The following is a 19861-nucleotide window of genomic DNA, read 5'->3' on the forward strand; positions in this document are numbered from 1 at the left end:
ACAAGTAAAATACAAATACAGGATAAATTGGGGAGGGAGTTCTCAAAGGGAAGGAACTAAGATTAAGGAATCTTGTGGGAGTTAGGATTTTAGCTGAGACCTGAAAAAAAGCCAGGGAAGCTTCTCAGGAGGAAATAAAGAGGGAAGAATTTCAGGTTTGCCAGACAGCCAATGAAAATGCTCAGGGTTGAGATGTGTGTGAAGACAGCAAGGAGGTCAGTGTCATGGAGGACAGGCACCAGGTGGCTCAAGGATTGAGATTCAGGTGTGGAGTCAGGAGGACCTGGATTCAAATCTGACCTCAGATACTTCCTAGTTGTGTGATTCTGGGCAAGTCATTAAACTTTGATTACCTAGTCCTTGCTGCTCTTCTGTCTTAGAACTGATACTAAAACAGGAAGTAGGGGTTTAAAAAAAATAAAGAATACATGGAGGAGAGTAAAGTGAAAGAAGACTGGAAATCTAGGAAGTGGTGAGGTTACAAAGAGATCTAGATCTATCAGCTTATGATCCTAAGTCACTTAGCCTCTATAGGTCTCAGTTTCCTCATTTGTAAAATAAAAGGTTTCTTCCAGCTTTGATCCTATGATCCTTAGTAACTAAACTACCCAGGCCTCAGTTTCCCTATCTGTCAAATGGGTGTGTTGGTCTATATGGTTTCTGAGGTCCTTTCCCACTCTTATAAAATCCCAGAAATATGGAAGAAGACTTCAACTTCTCTTGAGCATTTCTTTAGTTCTCTCCCCACCCCATCACCGACAATCATTTTAAGAGCTTTGTATTAAAGTATAGTTGAGAAAGAGAGTAGGCTAAATATCCAGGGTTCCCTCCCTCCCCCTTCACACAGTTTGGGCTCCCCTCTTCATGATTTCCAAGTACAAAGTGCCTGACTCTTATCCACTCCTTTCCCTTGGGAATCTACCTTTGGCTGGCTAGCTGGAGGGGAGATGTTAGAAAAGGAGTCCTCCATTGAGTGGCCTCCCTGCCATTTAAATGGACACATCTTGCACAGCTTCAGGAAGAAAGAACAGTCATGCTAATAAAGAATTACAATTTACATGAGAATGACAAGGAGAAATGTGAAGAGACTGATAGGTCTACCCACCGCCAAATCCTTTCTGCCTGAGTAAATTCGATTTGAATTCTTCTTGAAACACCATCTCAACAGTGCTTGGACAATATTGAAAAGGTCAGAGGAGGCAATGTCAAACATAATCTCCAGCTGCACTACAAGGGCTCTAGTCGAGATTCATAACAATATCTTCCTGGAGCTGGGGCTCTGCACTGGCTCTCCAAGGGACACTCTATATTTATCTAGGAGCAGCAGACTTTTCTTCCCACCTCTCTTCTTGAATATCTGCCGAGCGCCAGCTAATAAGTTTTTTTTTTTCCCTTCTGAGACACAGTAGAGGATAAATGTTTTGATCTGGCTGCAGTGAGCAGGCCCTCCGCAGGACATTTGCACATTAACTACAGATGGCAGGGAAGCCACAGAATGGAGATGCAACAAGGTAGGGCTAACCTGGTGCTGATTTTAGGCTAAGGGGAAGGACATCTTGTATCCTGCTGTTCTGATCATCTCTGATACATTTGGGAATGAGTAGGTCTCTGCCCCTGGGCTTGGCTCATATGATCTTACAAGAAGAGGAAACCAAGGCTCAGGGAAATTAAGTGACAGCTTTGGAGAAGCATAGGAAATGGAAGGAACCTTAGAGATAATCCAGAGAGAGAACATTAGAGACAACCCTTAGAGATAAATTAAGAGACAGCTTTGTAGAAGCATAGGAAATGGAAGGAACCTTAGAGATAATCCAGTCCAACATTTTTTTTAACAGAACAGGGAACTGTGGGCCAAGGACATTCGGTGACTTGTGGGATCATAGATTTAGAGCTAAAAAGAATTTTAGAGGTCATCTAACCCAGTCTCCCATTTTATAGAAGAGGCAACTGAGATCTAAGGGAGTTAAATGAATTTATAGGATCACAGATCTATAGGTCTAGAAGGAACCTCATCCAACCTTCTCATTTTATAGAAAAGGAAACTGAGGTACAAGGAGATTAAATAACTTGGAGGTGGAAAGAACTTGAAAGGTAGCATAGTCAATCCCCTCATTTGATGAAGGGCTTAAACCATACCCTCAGCAGGTGGGTTAAACCAGGTTGAGGGTAATCAACAGGTCTCAAACCTAACAGTGGGTCAGCATGTAAAGCCTTTCCCCAGAGGAAGGGGTGGATAAAAACAATTTGTTTCAATGGCCATGAAAATGACAGAAACAGTGCTGCGAAGCACTCAGAGCTTGGTTAGACATTGAAGAAGCCCAGGTCTCCCACTGCATTCTGGGCCATCACCAGTTGTCTTGACTTTTGTCTTGCCATTAGACATCAGTGACTCCAAAAGCAAGAGTAAGGTCAGTGACTTTGTGTGCTTCTCCCTCACTTCAATCCAATTTATGCTGGAGTCATAAGACATCACCAGTGCCATCGTTTTGGTCCTCTCCTAGTAGGACAGTAACTGATTTTTCTTCTTATAAACACACACTTATGTATGTGTGTAGTGTGTGTATATATATATATATTTATGTAAGCGTGTTTATGTTTATATATGTGTATGTATATAATCTATGCACATATACACATGAATAGATAGATGGATAGATGGAGAGAGAGAAGAAACCGAGATCCACAGAAGTGAAGGGAGGCTTGAGAGTTCAGGCAGAGAGGAAATCGCGGAGCTGGAGGATGTAGGAGGCACTTGGCATTTTGGATTGTAGGCAGGGCCTGGCGTTCAGAAAGCCTAGTATCACATCTTACATCTGATGCTTCTTATCTGTGAGACTCTGGCAAATTACTTAATTTCTCAGAGCCTCACTTTCCTCATCTGTAAGAACAAGATAATAATACCTGTGGTATCTGCCTCACAGAGTGCTTGTCAGGATCAAATGAGATAATATATCTAAATTACTTTGCACATGGTAAGTGTAAGTTATTATTAAGCAACCTTTGTCAGGGACACTGTCCTTCTGACCTTCCTCTCCCACCCTCCCCACCCATTCAGAAGGTCTCTTCTTCCATCTACTTAGAGATGCCCAGGGTCAGAAAAAACTAACCAACCAAAGGAGCTGTCCAAAAATCAAAAGGTCTGCAATGAAAGGTAGTAGGTTCACCTTCACTTAGAGGTATGCAAGCAAAGGATGACTGGCCATTTGCTGGGGGAAGGGTTTTTGGAGGAAATGCTTTTCAGGTACAGATTGGATTAGATGACCCCAAAGGTCCAGTCCAGCTCTTAGATTCTGTAGTCCAACAGCTCAACTGTGGTTTTAAGTGCTATTCTGCAGCATCCCTCTTGGGAAAAGAAACTTGAGAGGAAAAAGAGATTAAAAACCATAGAGTTGGAAGAGACAGTTGATGTCTTTTAGTCCACCCACCTCAGTTTCCTAGGAGGTTCAGAGAGGTTAAGTGATTCATCTAAGTCTAACCCACTTTGATGAGATTCCTTGCAATATATTTTAAGGTAGCTGCTACCTTCTTCCCCCTGTCTTTTCTTCTTCTGGATAATGTTTCCCACTTCCCTCACCTGACCTTTATACGCCACATCGCCATTGATTTCAAGCCCCTTCTACTTCTAAATCTTGTGATCCTAAATTCTGGGTTATTTGATCTGGCTGCAATGAACAGACCCTCCTTAGGACATTTGCACATTAGCTACAGATGGCAGGGAAGCTACAGGACTGAGAAGCTGATTTTAGACTAAGCAGGGAACTTGTGTCTCTTGCTCTCATCATCATTGATATAATCAGGCATGGGTGGGTGTCTGCCCTCTGGGTGTCCTATAGATCGAGAGCTGGAGAGGCCATCTCTAGTCTTACCCATTAAAAAACAAAACAAAAGAATCTTACCTTTTGTCTTAGAATCAATATTGTGTATTGGTTAGAAGGCAGAAGAATTATAAGGACTAGGCAATGGAAGTTAAATGACTTGCCCCAAGTCAATCAGCTAGGAAGTTTCTGAGACCAGATTTGAACCCAGGACCTTCCATCTTTAGATTTGGCTCTCAATCCACTGAGTCACCTAGGTGCCACTTAGTCTTATTCATTTTTACAGAGGAAGAGTCCATGGTGGGAAAGGGTTTTTTGCTTAAGGTCACACAGGCAATAAACAGCAGAACTGGAATTGAACCCGAGTCTTCTGATTCTAACTTTTATGACCCATCTAACTGCTATCTCCAGAGCCAGAGGTTCTAATTCCACCTCTCATACTTCTTATGTTATAAAAAAACCCATACCTTCTGTCTTAAAATTGATACAAATATTGATTCCAATGGAGAAGGAAGGTAAAGACTAAGCAATTGGAGTTAAGTGACTTGCCCAGGACAGCTAGACAGTGTCTGATGCCAGATTTGAATCCAGGACCTCCTATTTCTAGGCTTAGTTCTCTACCCATTGAGCAACCTAGCTGTCACCTTAGTATCAATTCTAAGACAGAAGAGAGGTAAGGGCTAAGCAAGAGGTAAGTGACTTGCCTGGGGTCACACAGCTAGGAAGTATCTGAGGCCAGGTTTGAACTCAGGACCTCCCATCTCTAGGTCTGACTTTCTTATTCAATTCCTTCATTTTACAAAGGAAAAAAACTCCCTTTGCCTCAGTCTTTTCCTTTGTAAAATGAAGGAGTTGAATTAAATGGCCACTAAGGTCCCTTTCAACTCTAGATCTCTGATTCTAAGTCACTTAATCTTCCTGGTCCTCAGTTTCTTAATCTGTAAGATAAAGCTGTTGATGTTGAGGCTTCCATAGTCCCTTCCAGCTCAATAGCTATGATTCTATGTATGAGTGTGTGGGGTGTTATAAATGTTTACCCCATTAGACTGTGAACTCCTCAAGGCCAGGGACTATCTTTTACCTCTTCTTATAGCCCCAATGCTAACCATAGTACCTAGAACACAGTAGGTGATTAATAAATGTTGATTAATTGATTAATCATTGATGAGAGCTCAGGCCCACTGGTGCAAATCAATGCAAAAGATGACTCTAATGGTTCACGAGTTTGTTTCAAAGGCACAGATGGCTTCCATCACAGTTTTATAAGGGGAAAGCATCAGTTGCATTATGTCACCCATTTTGAATATTATGGGTTGCTTTCCTTCTGAAGGCAGGAGAATAGTGGACTTATATTTAATATAATATCTACAGATGGTGGGTCAATTATGTTGTAGTTATCGCTTTCAGATCTAGAAGAGACCTGGGAGAGAGTCCAACCCAGGCATTTTACACTTGAGAAAATAGTAAAGTAACTTATATACCATCTTTTTCCTTTCTATTTCATGGCAGTTCTGGGCTTTGGATTATAGGGCTCCTGGTCCAGAGCTCTTAATTAACACAAATAGGGCAGGTCTTTACCTAGAGCAGTGATGGCAAACTTTTTAGAGATAGAGTGCCGGGCCCCACCCCAACCTCACCCCCCCCCCCAGACCAAGTGCCATGCCCTGCCCCTTGCCCACCCTCCCCTTACCCCAGATAGAGGAGGGAGGAAGTGCTCCCATTGGGCTGCTAGGCAGGGGGTGGGTGAAGTGAGGAATGCCCTTAGGTGCATGGAGAGGGGGAAAAGAATAGCTCCACCTCAGTCCTTCTGCCTTTCTGGTGAAAACAAACAAAAACTCCAAATGACTGCAGATGTGTCCACAGAGAGGGCTCTGCATGCCCTTTTTAGCAAGTGTACCATAGATTCACCATCACAGACCTAGAGGATGGCAGGAGCCAATTCTATTGTTAATAGTCAGGAAACACTTATTAAGTACCTGCTATGTGCCAGCCACTGGGTTAAGTGCTAAACCTTATAAACCTTGGCAAAGGAAGAAGGAATAAGAGGCTCAAAATTCATTTCCTAAGGAATGACTCCTCAATTTAGAAACTCATAGATTCAGTTGGAGACACCTGACAGACCAGGAAGTCCAGTTCTTTCATCTTATAGAGGAGGGAATTGAATCACACTGGTAACAGACAAGGATTTCCATTTCAATCATATCTATGTTCTGTGAATTCTGAAACCCAGGTCTGATGACCTTTGATTCGGGTATGTTTAGGGGAGTAGGGGAAGATCCTGAAGGTGTAGCCCTAAAGGCATCGCCCTAATACCTATTCTGCTAGGGTGGCCAAAAGGGACATGAAACCAGAGGGACTCTCAGAAATATTTCCAGGGTGGGAAATAGAGAGGGAAAACATTCCTCTAAAGCAGGGGTCGGCAACCTAGGGCTCTTGAGCCATATCTGGCTCCACCTCCTGACTGGCCAGTCTGGTCAGAGCCCAAGGATGTGCTCCAGAGGGCCCGTCAGCCCCTGCCCCATATTCCAGCGCCTTCCGCCTCCATCCTCCTCCTTCCGCAGGTGTTTATGGCTCTCATGGCCAAAAAGGTTGCCAACCATTGCTCTAAACAGTAAAATGTCCCTAAGTAGAAAGAACATATTTTTCATCCCTGGGGAACACTGTAATGTAGTGGAAAGAAAGATGTTTTCAGAATTAGGAGCACTGCCCCAGACACGTATAGGCTGTGTGACCACGGGCAAGACCTCTTAGGCAAATTCTGGAAGAGAAAAACTCTTCTTGTTCTTGTTCTTGTTCTTCTTCCTCTTCCTCTTCCTCTTCCTCCTCCACCTTCCATCTTAGAATCAATACTATGTATTGGTTTTAAGATAGAAGAGTGTTAAGGGATAGGCAATGGGGGTTAAGGGTCACACAGTTAGGAACTGTCTGATTCCGGATTTGAATCCAGGGCCCACTGTTTCTAAGCCTGGCTCTTAATCCACTGAGCCACCTAAGTATCCCTGAGAAAAATTCTTAATTTTATTAATTTTATGGGATTTTATGTCTTAATTTTATGTATTACAACCCACTCTTAAAGGCAGAATTGCTCGTAGATACGCCCCCTGCAAAATTTCCTCTTCAGAAAATTCCCTGGCAGCTAAAATAAGCAGCAGAACCCATGCCCTGCTTGGGCAGGATTTGTGTCCTAGCACATGTCTGTCCCTGGCCATCTTTACCACCAGCGTGTTCCAAAAGTGGATGTAGACCTGCCCTTCTAGCCTCTGTTTTTAATCCCAGCCACTCCTGCGTGTGGTAATGCACCAGGAGCAGAGATGGATAATTTGCCTGAGAGAGGTCTTTCAGACATCATTGTCACTTATCTGCATGTGGATTGCAGAATCAGGCCAATTTGCAGCTGGTTGGTGCAGATGATGGGAAATCATCTTTCTTCTGAGTCCTCCTGGCTTCTGGAAGGGCATCCTGGGGCTGCCGATGGAACTGTCCACACCCTGGGTGGCTTAGCCCGGGGAGCCGATGGGACAGTTCTTCATGAGTAAGTTCATAGTGGAGGTGTCATCTATTTCTCCAGCGATCACAGTTCTCTGCCACTGGCCCCAGATTTGAGCGATGTGTTTCTGATTCAAGTCGCTGCATCCACCTCATTACAAGAACTACAGACCCAGTATTCAATTTGTCAGCCCAGACATTACAGCCCCTGAACTTGTTTAGAAAACACTCTACAAAAATTAAATTACACTTTTGCCATCTTCCTTCCAGTCTCTAGGAAGAGGGAGGAGAAAAAAAAAAAGAGAGCAGCTTAACATTCTTTGTGTGTTCATTTTTGGTTGTGATGCTAGATGCTGAAATGATTTCCAGCTGGGAAGCCACACTCATTCAATGAGAATTTATTGTTTATTTCATTTTTTTTTCTTTGCCGTCTCTGTTATTGTATGGTAAACATCCTTCTTTCCAAGCCTTGCTCTGCGTCTGGAGAATGCTTAATTTAAGTTTCAGAGTCACACCTGTTTTCTATTAGTTGTTGTCCATTATTTTAATTCTCCGCCTATTGTGTGCGCTCTGGAGATGTACGTAAATCAATGTCTTCATTCAGAGATGAGACCCTGAGTGGCATTTCATAAGTGAAATCGGTATTATCCACAGAAAGCATAATGAAGGCTCCCAATGAATAACCCTTGATTATCAGGTGCACACATCCTAGGCATGGGAGAAGTGGGATAATTATGAGGGAAGCTTAGGTTGACAAACGGCAGATTTCACACAGGGTCCGTGCTGAGTGATTGGATTGGAGAAAGAGGATGCTTCAAAAGTGCTCTCTGCAGATTGAATAGGAATGAGACATTTGGTGGAAAAAAAATATTTTTAAGAACTTGCGTTTAGCTAGGAAAAAAAAAAAGATGATAGAGTAGAAGAGAGCATCAGAGGAGGAACCAGCAGCCCTGTTTCTTTTCTGGATTTCTTTGATGCCCCAGGGAAGTCACTTTTCACTTTCCTCATCTGTAAAATGGGGGGATTGGATGAGGTGATCTCTAAGGCAGCACTGTGGCACAGTGGTAAGTGTGATGGAGAGGTTGTGGAATCAGAAGGTGCAGTTCCAAATCTTGCTTCTCATGTTTACCGCCTGGATGACCTTGAGGGGAGTCGTCATCATTAATCAATCAATCAATCAATCAATCAATCAATTAATTATTATATATAAAATGAATAAATATTTTATTATATATGTTATAATATATTATATATATAAATTATATATAACATATAAAATATAAATAATTAAATATGGCTAGTATTTATAAGGCATATTGTGTTTTGTAAAGAGCTTTATGTTGCACCATTTCAATTTATTCACTTGTCAATCCGGAGAGGTAGATGCTGTTTTCAATCTTCATTTTGTAAATGAGCAAACTGAATCTGAGATAGGGTAAATGATTTACCCAGGGTCATGCAGTTAGTAATTGTCTGAGATGGGACTTGAACTTGGATGATTTTTGCTCTAAATTCAGTACTCTATACACTATGCAAATTCTTGTGGTTTAACTTAACTATTCTGGCCTTCACTATCCTCAATTGTAAAATGATGAAGTTAAATTACATGGCCACTGAGGTTTCTTCCAGCTCCAGATTTAAATTCCTTTTTTTCCCCTTCTCCATACTGCCTATGTGTCCTTGGACAAGTCACTTCTCTAGGACTCAGTTTCTTCATCTGTAAAATAAGAGGATTGGATTAGGTAATCTCCACATCCCATCCAGCTCTAACAGTCTATATACTTTCCAAATAATTATACTCTGATTCATAGTGTGAAAATCATAATAGTTAATAATTCTGTGTTCTCGAAGGCCATGTCAGAGCTGGAAAGATTCCAAGAATGGTCCCAGCTTCCAACTGAATCTATTTCCCGAGGACCGATTTAGGCAAACATGAAGAGGTCAACCACAGGCGTGCTAGAGCCTTGGTGAAGCTTTGGTTTACAGAGAATAAAGACTTTCAGAGTGATTGATTGACTTGAATTCAACTGAAAGACAAGTCACCAGCTGTTTGAGTTAATCTAATTATTTTTAAACCACCTTAAGTGTATGGATGTAGCCTGAGGTATTGAATGTCAAGACAGACTCTCTGGACTGGTCATCATGAGCACAGCCGCATGAGATATTCCTAGAATATTGTCTAGTATGACATGCTGCCGCAGATATTCCTGGAGGAGCTGTCCACACCCCGGATGCCCTCCCCATCGTTTTTTGTACAAGGTAATTGGACAGGCCAAATGTTGAATTGAATAAGCCCCTCTTGGGCATTGACTTTCCTTCTGATCTTCTAGGGAAGCTTAGACCTGGATGTCTGGGAAAGAAGTATGTTCTTTTGTCTTTTGGGGATTCACATTATTTTCCCTTTCACGGTATCATCTCAGGTTCTATAGTTCTCTGTATGTATATCTACGTTGATATTACATGTAGACATAATAGGTAGACCTATATAAGCATGCATATATGTATATATGATATAATTATATATGTATGTGCCTGAAGAATATGGCTTTGTTATCTGCTATTAGCCAATCTCCAACCTTAGCCATGACAAATGTACATTTCGAAATGTACAAAGTCTTTTACTCTTTATACCTTTCATTGAAAAGAAATTCTCTGAATTGGGTTGATATCTTGTTTTCTACATCTTTCAACATTTTTGGCTGCATACTCCTTCTCTCTCTTAAGCCAGAATGGAACCCTCTCTTGCAATAAAATATGCCGGGTAATCCAAACAAAAACATGGAATCCAGGTATGTCCTTCAATTGGGGAATGGCTGAACAAATTGTGGTATATGCTGGTGATGGAATATATTGTGCTCAAGGAATAATAAACTGGAGGAATTTCATGTGAACTGGAAAGATGCAGAACGAAAGGAGCAGAGCCAGAAGAATATTGTACACAGAGACCAATACACTGTGGTAAAATAGAATGTAATGGACTTCTGTGCTAGCAGCAATGCAATGACCCAGGACAATTCTGAGGGATTTATGGAAAAGAACTCCACCCACATTCAGAGGAAGGACTGCAGGAGTGGAAACAGAAGAAAAACAACCGCTTGAACACATAGGTTGAGGTGGACATGATTGGGGATGTAGACTCGAAACGACCCCACCAATGCAACTATCAACAATTTGGAAATAGGTCTTGATCTATGACACATGTTAAAACTGGTGGAAATGTGCATCGGCCATGAGAGGGGGGAGCTCAGGAGGTGAAGGGGAAAGTAAGAGCATGAATTATGTAACCATGTTAACTTTTCTAAAAAATAAATATTAATAAATGTTTTTAAAAAAACCACCACCAACAACAAAAAAACCATGGAATCCAGGCACCTTGTTGGTTAATAGAGGCCACATGTTGTCCTAGTAGCCCTGGTTTCTCTGTTCAGAGGAAGGAGATAGACTTGATCATGTGCTCTCTAGGACCATAACTGGTTTTGTTTTTAAAATTTACTCAGAATTAAGCTTTCTTTATCTGATCTTTTCCTTTGCATTATGAGAATAACATGAGATCACTTATGTAAATCACTGCAAACCTTAAAGCTCTCTAGAAAATTTGTTGTGAAGTCTTTTTTTTTCCCATTGTGTCTGACTCTTCATGACTCCATTTGGGGTTTTCTTGGTAAAGATACTGGAGTGGTTTGCCATTTCCTTCTCCAGCTCATTTGACAGATGAGGAAACTGAGGCCAACAGGATGAAGTGACTTGCCCAGGGCTGTTCAGCTAGTAAGTGTCTGAGGTCAGATTTGAACTCAGATTCTCCTGACTCCAGACCCAGTGTTCTATCTACAGCACCACCCAGCTGCCCCTAAATGTTAATGTGCATTGTTTTGCTGGTTTTGCTTATTTAACTCTGTCCCAATTTGTACAGATCTTCTCACAGTTCTTTGAATTCTCTTATTTGTTATTACTATGTAATTATATTCTCTCACATTCATCATTATCATGATCACAGCAAACTGTTATGTCATTCTTTGAGGTTCCCAGAGCATTTTAGCAGTATCATCTCACTTGATATGATCTCATTCAAAGACCGCAGCGCGTTCAGCTTCCTCCCAATCTTGGAACATACTCTTTGCTTTCAGTTCTTTGCCATCACCAATGTCCACCTTTCATGCATAAAGCTTTAGACTTAGAGGAACTTGGAGATCAGCTTCTTGTTTACAGGTGAGGTAAATGAGTGGAAATGACTTGACCAAGCAGATAACACCAAACTAGACCAGGGTTAGACTTGAGATTCTTTGGCTCTTTCCAGCCCACCATACTGTCTTAGGTTCTGTGTCTGGTGAATTTATCTCTTTGAGCAGTATATAAAACATCAATGTGTGTGTGTGTGTGTGTGTGTGTGTGTGTGTGTGTGTGTGTGTGTGTGTATTGAGATCACAGCAGTTGATTTTTTTGTGTAGTGGTTACAGAAGGAAGGCATTTTGACATGCATCAAAATATTGTCTATTCTTTCACTCCCAAACCTGGTTTACCCTGCATTTGATGTTTGCTGAATCCTTCCTTTCAACGTGACACGAAACATTATTTTGGATTTTCAGTGGAGTCTAACATTTGGTTCTTACAGGTGTTTTCTTTTATCTGTGCCTGTTTAAAGACAAGCCACATGTCTGCTCTTGAAGAACACTGTCCCTCCTGACACACTCGATTAGAGAGCGGAGATGGGTCTCAGAAAGAGGATCCAGACAGAAAGAGTATAGAAGTGAATGGTTTTCCCAGGTTTGTGCTTCTTCATTTGCTTTTCCAAATTAGTCCCTCTTCCTGACATCTGTTTCTCTTTTGTTAGCACCTTTATCATTTTTCCAGAGACCTGGGTTCTTAGGATCTTGGAATTAGCTTTCACTCATTTGATGTATTACTCCTTGGAAGCATGTATAGGAAGGGAAGGAGGGAAGAAAACATCCCCTTTTCTCTCCACAGCTTCCCGTACCCTAACTAGTTACTGTAGAGATATTGGAATAAAAACTTAAGGATAGCCTTCTCCTCTAATCTTCTTTCAAATTTCCTTTTCCCTTTTCCCCTTGTCTGGAAAATATCCTTTTTTATTGAAACATTTTTTGAAAGGAACTAGACCCTTATCTTCCATCTTAGCATTAATTCTAAAACAGAAGAGCAGTAAGGGCTAGGCAATGGGGGTTCAGTGATTTGCCCAGGGTCATACAGCTAAGAAGTATCTGAGATCAGATTTGAACCCAAGTCCTCTCTGACTGTAGGCCTGATTCTATATTCATTTTGCTACCTACCTGACCTTCGATCCCTTAAAAATTTTATGCTTTGCTCATCTGCGCTGAGTTCTTTAGGTTGTCTCTTCCCCAATTACAGTATGAACTTTTTGGGAGCAAGTATTATCATTTCTATTCATATCCTCAGATCTTAGCAAAGTGCTTGGCAAATTTTTTGTTGTTAATAAATGCCTTTTCATTTATCCATCCATTCACCAATCCATCCTTCCATCCATCCACCCATCCAAATATCCATCCATTCATTCTCATTCAGTCATGCCAATTAGGCAAGTAGGTGGTACATCAGATGGAATACTGGGTCTGGAGTCCGGCAGAAACAACTTTAAATCCATCCTCATATATTTATTTTCTGTTTGACCCTGGGCAAGTCACTTGACCTTTGTTTATCTCAGTTTCCTCAACTGGGAAATAGGGATAATAACTCTTTTTTGTAGAGTAATTGTGAAGATTAAATGAGGTAATATTTGTAAAGTGCTTAGCATAGTGTCTGGTTCATAGTAAACATTAAATAAATGCTTATTCCCATCTTCTTCATCAGTGACCAGTTCTCTTGATTTTGCCTCTATTGTATTTCCTTCAGACTCCTATAGTTTTAGACCTACCTATCCTGTGGCATTTATAATATTCTATTCTCTATTGTGGTTATTTGTCTTTTGGATTTATCTTGTCCTTTCTAGAGCAGTAAGCTCCAAGAAGGAAAAGATCCCATTATATTCATCTTTGTACCCCTAGATGTAGGCAGACTACCAGGTCATGATATTTTTGAGGGGGCCACAGCAGCATTTAAAGGTCATCTACAAAGTTATGGAGGCAATTCCATTTATACTGCTAACTAGCTCTGCCTTTGAATGTCTTTCCCCATATCTGGAATGAACTCTTTTCTGCCTCGCCTTTAGTAGTAGTAGTAGTAGTAGTAGTAGTAGTAGTAGTAGTAGTAGTAGTAGTAGTAGTAGTAGTAGTGGTAGTAGTAGTAGTAGTAGTAATAATAATAATAATAATAATAATAATAATAATAATAATTTAGAGTAATAAGAGTCTAGTCTTACTTCCTTCAAAGCTTAGTTCATTTACCTTTTCCATAAAGTCTTTTCCAAAACTTCTTGCCCCGTAACACTAGTACTAGTGCTCTGCCAACCCACATCACCTTGAATTTATTTATTATTATTTATTTTGTCTACATTCCATAAGTGGCTTTATGTATTATTATCTCCCTAAATAGAGTGCAAATTCCGTGAGGCTGTTGAATGTTTCTACTTTGTCTTTGTAGCCAGTGCCTGGCATGGTACCTGGCTCAGAGCATAGTAGGCTCTTTGCAAATGCTTATTCATTAAAAGCGTGATTGATTGCAGGGGGCACCCATACCCACAAAGTTCCAGAAGCCTGTAGCACTAAAGTAGGACAACCTTGTTCTTCATCGTCTTCTTTTCTGGCCTTGAGGATTCAGAAAGAAATAGTAATAGCATCAACAGATGAAAGCAATGCCAGTGGATGTAGGGGAAAGAGAGCCTTCCTTCAAGTTTAATATCTTGTTTTTCATCACTCCTCCAGTTGCTAGTTTCCCCTTCTCTCACCCAATCACCATTTATTTATTGTGTATATATCCTGTGTTCACTTATCTGTATTTTCTAATAGAACAGGAATTCTTTGAGGACAGGAACTATTTGTACCCCTCCCATCCAGCACAGGGCCTGGTACATAACTCCTACTTAAGAAATCTTTGTTGATTGAGCAATTGACTCTAACTTTAGCCCAGTGATTCTCAGAGGATGGGCATGATTAGTGCCATTATACCCACATATGAGTCTTCTCTAGTGAGATCTTTCACTGGAAATATAAGACATGACATATGAGATACAAATAGGAGAAATATAAGTTTAAGAGCCAACACCTTAATTCTAAAGGACCCAAAGTCTTGAAAAATGCAATATTTTTGGTCATGGAGGGGCTAGTTGGAAGTTTATTGATCCCTGCGCCAAGAAAAACTACCCCAGATGCGTTTAATTATAATAACATGATTTCCTTCCCCCATTTCTATTTCGAGGTAAATGTGCTCATTTCTTCAATACCTTGCCCTACCACAATGAAAATACAGGGGACCTAAGGGCAGGATTTCTGTCTTTTAAAAACAGATTTTAACTAAGGCAGAGTGTAGTATATTCTAACCCTTGTATTTATTTTCTTCTATGTATATTCATGAAAATGCTCAGCTTACCACATGCTGTTATTATTGTTCTTCAGTTTATTATTTTTATTATTCAATTTATTATTATTCATTTCAGTTGTGTCCAACTTTTTGTGACCCCATTTGAGGTTTTCTTGGCAGAGATACTGGAGTGGGTTTCCATTGTCTTCTCCAGCTCATTTAACAGATAAGGAAATGGAGACAAACGGGGTTAAGAGACTTGCCCAAGGCCACTTAGGTAGGAAATATCTGCAGCCCGATTTGAATTTAGGTCTTCTAGACTCCAGGCTGGGTGCTTTATCCATGGAACCACTTAGTTGTCTCCCAGTTAGTAAGTGTCTGAGACCAGAATAGAACTCACGAAGAGAGTTTTACTGATTCTAAGCTCAGTGCTCTACTCATTGTGCAATTTGTCTGTCTGGAATATAGGAGGTGCTCAGTAAGTATCTGTTGTTTTAATGGGTTGCATGGTATACTATAAAGACCACTAAATCTGCCATTGAAAAATATGGGTTCAAATCCTGACTTTGCCACTTGCTACTTCTGTGACTTTGGTCAATCCGTTCCCCTATCTGTTTCCTCATTTACAAAAAGAATCAGTTGGGGGAAGCTAGGCAGCACAACAGATAGAGTACCAGGCTTGGAGTCGGGAGAACCTGGGTTCAAATATTGTCTCAAATACTTCCTAAATGTATGACCCTGGGTAAGTCATCTAACCTCTATTGCCTGGATTTTGCCACTCTTCTGTCTTCAAATTGATACTAAGCTAGAAAGCAAGGCTTTAAAATAAAATAAAATAAAATAAAATAAAATAAAATAAAAAGATCAAAGGTGTCATTTGGATTAGGTGACCTCTGATGTCCAGTTCTAGACACATGATGCCATGCTCCGATGTTGTATCTGATTGGGAAACTCAGAAACTGGTAAAGAATCTAGAACGCAGAAAGTAGACTATAAGCCTGCTGAGGGCAAGGACTGACTCACTCTTGAATTTGTATCCTTCACATCTGGCACAGGGCCTGGAACTTTGGAGGCACCTAAGAGGCAGCACAGTGGAAGTATCAGATGGAGCACTGGATTGGAGTCAAGAAGACCTTGGTTTGAACCCTGCCTGGAAGACACATTTATCTGTGTGGCCCCGGGGCACTTGTGACCTTTTGGAGTCATTCTCCTAATTTGTAAAACGAGAGGGTTGGATTCAGTGACCTCTGAGGTCCCTTCTGGCTCTACCTCTATGATCTCGTGAGCCTTCGATGCTGCTACATTCTCATGGATTCATCGAGGGGGAGCCAGAAATATCTAATTCAGATACAAGTGTTTCAGAGCGATGTACAACATATTTTATTTTGTATACTGTGTAACTGTGTCTATGCCATGTTTCTCATCCCATATACGGGGGTGAAGGGTGGGGGGAGAGAGAGTGAGCCTCCCATCCTCCAGAGGGACAAAGTTTGTGGAACAAAGCATCGACTGGGCTTCTGAAGTCTGGCAAATCTGCTTTGCCAACTCTTCAATCTTCTAATTGCCTTTTGGCGCAGAGAATCCTTAAAGAAAAGTCAAGTAACCTGAAGTAGCGAGATGAAGGAGGACGTCGATGTTGGAGATGCTGGGCAGTCAGTGTGTGTGTGTGTGTGTGTGTGTATCTCCTCTGAGATTCTGGATGTCAAACTCCGTTACTTTGGTTATTGCTTTACTGTATTTCAAATTGTATTACATTATATCACGCCATTCCGGAATATGCAGTGAGCCTAAACATGTCAGGTAATGGGCAAACACAAGGCCTGGCTGCCAAGATGAATTATCCTCCAACGGTCTGGCATAAAGTAATCCCAGGTGTTGGGGGCTGGGGCTGGTGGTGGTGGCGGCTCGGCCTGGGGGTCTGTGGGGGAGAGAGGGGCTCCGTCCAGACCACAGACCAAAGCAGGCTTGGGAAATGGACACATGGAATTTACGGAGACCTTGCCACGGTTTGTAGTTGATAGAGCTGTCGAAAATTCCGTAAGAGAAATTAGTGGCAGGTGGAAATGACCGTTTCATTTATCTGGGAGGGCCGTGTCTTTGGAACAAGCTGGCTGTGGTCAGATTGATTGACCTTGCCAAATAGGCAGAGTGAGACGAAATCACCTGGGAACTGAATAGATTTGCCTCTCTCCTCCATGGCTTTTTGGTTAAAGGGGGGAAAAAAGACATTTAAATTAATGTTTTTTATCCTCTCCACGTCATGCTACAGGCAGAAACATTCTCATGCTTTTTCAAAGTGCTTTTTCCACTATCCAGATTTACATCTATATTAAAAAACTGCAAATAACAAGCATTTTAAACATGTAGCTGCGATAATGGCCATTGAAATGCTTGTAGTGTCAGCACAAGGGAGAATGTCTAATGAAAACTACAGGCATCAGTTGCAGCTAACAATGTTCTCACGAATCTCTCCTCTCCAGAACCAGTCTAGCCTGATCTCTACAATGCCCCTGACCAGGGTCCTAGGCTACCAGTCTTCAGAAGACTTTCTTGACCTCGTTCTCTTTTCCCTCTGGCTGAGCAGAGAGCTCAGTCTTGGGTTTGCTCCCTCTCTGTCTCTCTGTCTCTCTCTCTTTCTCTCTTTCTCTCTCTGTCTCTCTCNNNNCTCTCTGTCTCTCTGTCTCTCTCTCTTTCTCTCTTTCTCTCTCTGTCTGTCTGTCTTTCTGTCTCTCTTTCTTTCCCTTCTCTGTCTCCTATCTCTCTCTGTCTCTCTTTCTCTTTCTCTCTCTGTCTGTCTGTCTGTCTTTCTGTCTCTCTTTCTTTCCCTTCTCTGTCTTCTGTCTGTCTGTCTCTGTCTCTCTCTCTTTTTCTCTCTTTCTGTCTTTCTGTCTCTCTTTCCCTTCTCTGTCTCCTGTCTCTCTGTCTCTCTCTCTTTCTCTCTCTGTCTGTCTGTCTTCCTGTCTGTCTTTCTTTCCCTTCTCTGTCTCCTGTCTTCTCTGTCTCTCTCTGTCTCTGTCTGTCTGTTTTCTGTGTCTCTTTCTTTCCCTTCTCTGTCTCCTGTCTTCTTTCTCTCTCTCTCTTTCTCTTCTGTTTCCTCTCTTCTCTGTCTCTCTTCCCTTCTAGCTACTTCTTTCTCCATTTTGTATCTCTGTCTCTGTTTCCATCTCTCTTGACTTTTCTGTTTTTTTCTCTCCCTTCCTTGTTAGTCATTAGAGCAGAGTCTCCTAAGCTCTCTTCTTAATCTCTTCTCTACTTGCAACCAGGAGAGCAAAATTCTTTTTCTCAAAATCCAAACTCTTCTGTTCTTCTCTAATGGTAACCTAGTAGGCTCCATTTGGGCTAACGGCAGATATGAATTGCTAACACATTCTTTTCTCTTTTTAAAATAACTTCATGTCTTCTATTTTTATGTTTACTGTTAAGAATACTATATTCGCTATACAGATGCTAGACATTTCTCCCAGTGGTCCAATTGGTGAGGCAAATAAATCTTGCAGTGGATAGATTGATTGAGTTGGAATCAAGAAGACCTGAGTTTCACACACTTATGAGCTACATGACCCTGGTCAAGTCATATAATCTCTTTTTGCCTCAGTTCCTCCTCTGTGAGATGGGATGATAATAGCATCTTCCTCCCATGCTTGTCTCAAGTGAGATGATATTTATAAAGGATTTTGCAAATCTTTAAGAATTATGGAAATGCCAGTGATAATTATCAAGGTACTGAATCTCACATATTTGAAGTTTGGAAGACTTGGTAGGAGATAGTGGAAGATAAGGCAGAATTCAATGAATATCTCCCTCTTTGCTTCTTTTACTATCAGCGTTCTGATCACCAATGCAGATTATAGTCCCTCTAAAGCTTATTAGATGTGTTACAAGAAGTGCTACGATAGAAAAATCCATCACCCTGAGAACCACCTGATACTTTTCTTGTTGCAGTAAATGAAGCCTGAAAGTGTGAGGCCAGGGATGCCCCAAGCCCAGGGCTCTGCAATGATCTAATAGTAGATGGGAGAGAAATCACGTCTTCTTGCTTTTCGTATTCGAGTTGTTGTTGCTCATTCTTCATTTTGAAGAGGACCAACGGCATCCTGAGCTGATGCCTTGACTTGAGAGTGAATTGGATTTAAGTGAGGCAGAGTTGCACAAAGTCATCTGTCTCAATCTCTCATCCAGAGTTCTCAAAGTCCAATGGTAAGACAAAAGTCAGAATGACACAGTAGATAGAGTGCTAGACTTGGGATCAGGAAGACTCAACTTTATGAATTCAAATCTGGCATCAGATTCTTGCTAGCTGTGTTATCTTGGGCAAGTCACTTAACCCTTTTTGTCTCAGTTTCCTCATCTGATCTGGACAATCTAGAGAAGGAAATGGCGAAACAATGTTGTTATCTTTGCCAAGAAAGCCCCAAATCCTGTTTGCCTCAGTTTCTTCATCTCTAAAATAACCTGGAGAATGAAATGGAAAATCACTCCATCATCTTTGCCAAGAAAACCCTAACTGGGGTCACAAGGCGTAGAAGAATATGACTGAAAAACAGCTGCATAACAAGTGCTCATTGCTAATAGACACTATGTTTTGTATTAGAGTAGAAGGTTACTAAAGCCATCAGGTCAGCCTCTGGGGACCCATTTACCTGGTATCAACCATTCAATGAGCATTTATTAAATGCCATCTATGTGATACAGTGTTTTAGGCTCTGAAGGGAGGAAGACTAAAAGAAAATGTTCTGTGCCATTTTTTCTATAAGTGGAAACTATGTATATATATATATACATATAAATGATAATATTAATAATAATAGTGAATGAGCATTTAAATAACACTTGAAAGTTTTCAAACTGCATTACACATCAAATTATATCCCAGTCACTTAATAGTTATGTGACTATGGACAAGTCACTTAATATTTTTCAGTCTCAGTTTCCTCATCTATAAAATAAGGGTAATAATAGCACCTAGCTCATAGGTTTGTTGTGAGGAACAAATGAGAATACATATAAAACACAGAGACATGCACATACATACATGCTATGTAAAGGCTAGTTATTATCATTATCTCTGATTTTCATAATAACTATATAAGGTAGGTGTTAGTTTCTTTCCTCCCTCCCTCCCTCCCTCCCTT

This window comes from Gracilinanus agilis, chromosome 4 (genome assembly GCF_016433145.1).
Source record: "Gracilinanus agilis isolate LMUSP501 chromosome 4, AgileGrace, whole genome shotgun sequence".
Classification (NCBI taxonomy): Eukaryota; Metazoa; Chordata; class Mammalia; order Didelphimorphia; family Didelphidae; genus Gracilinanus; species Gracilinanus agilis.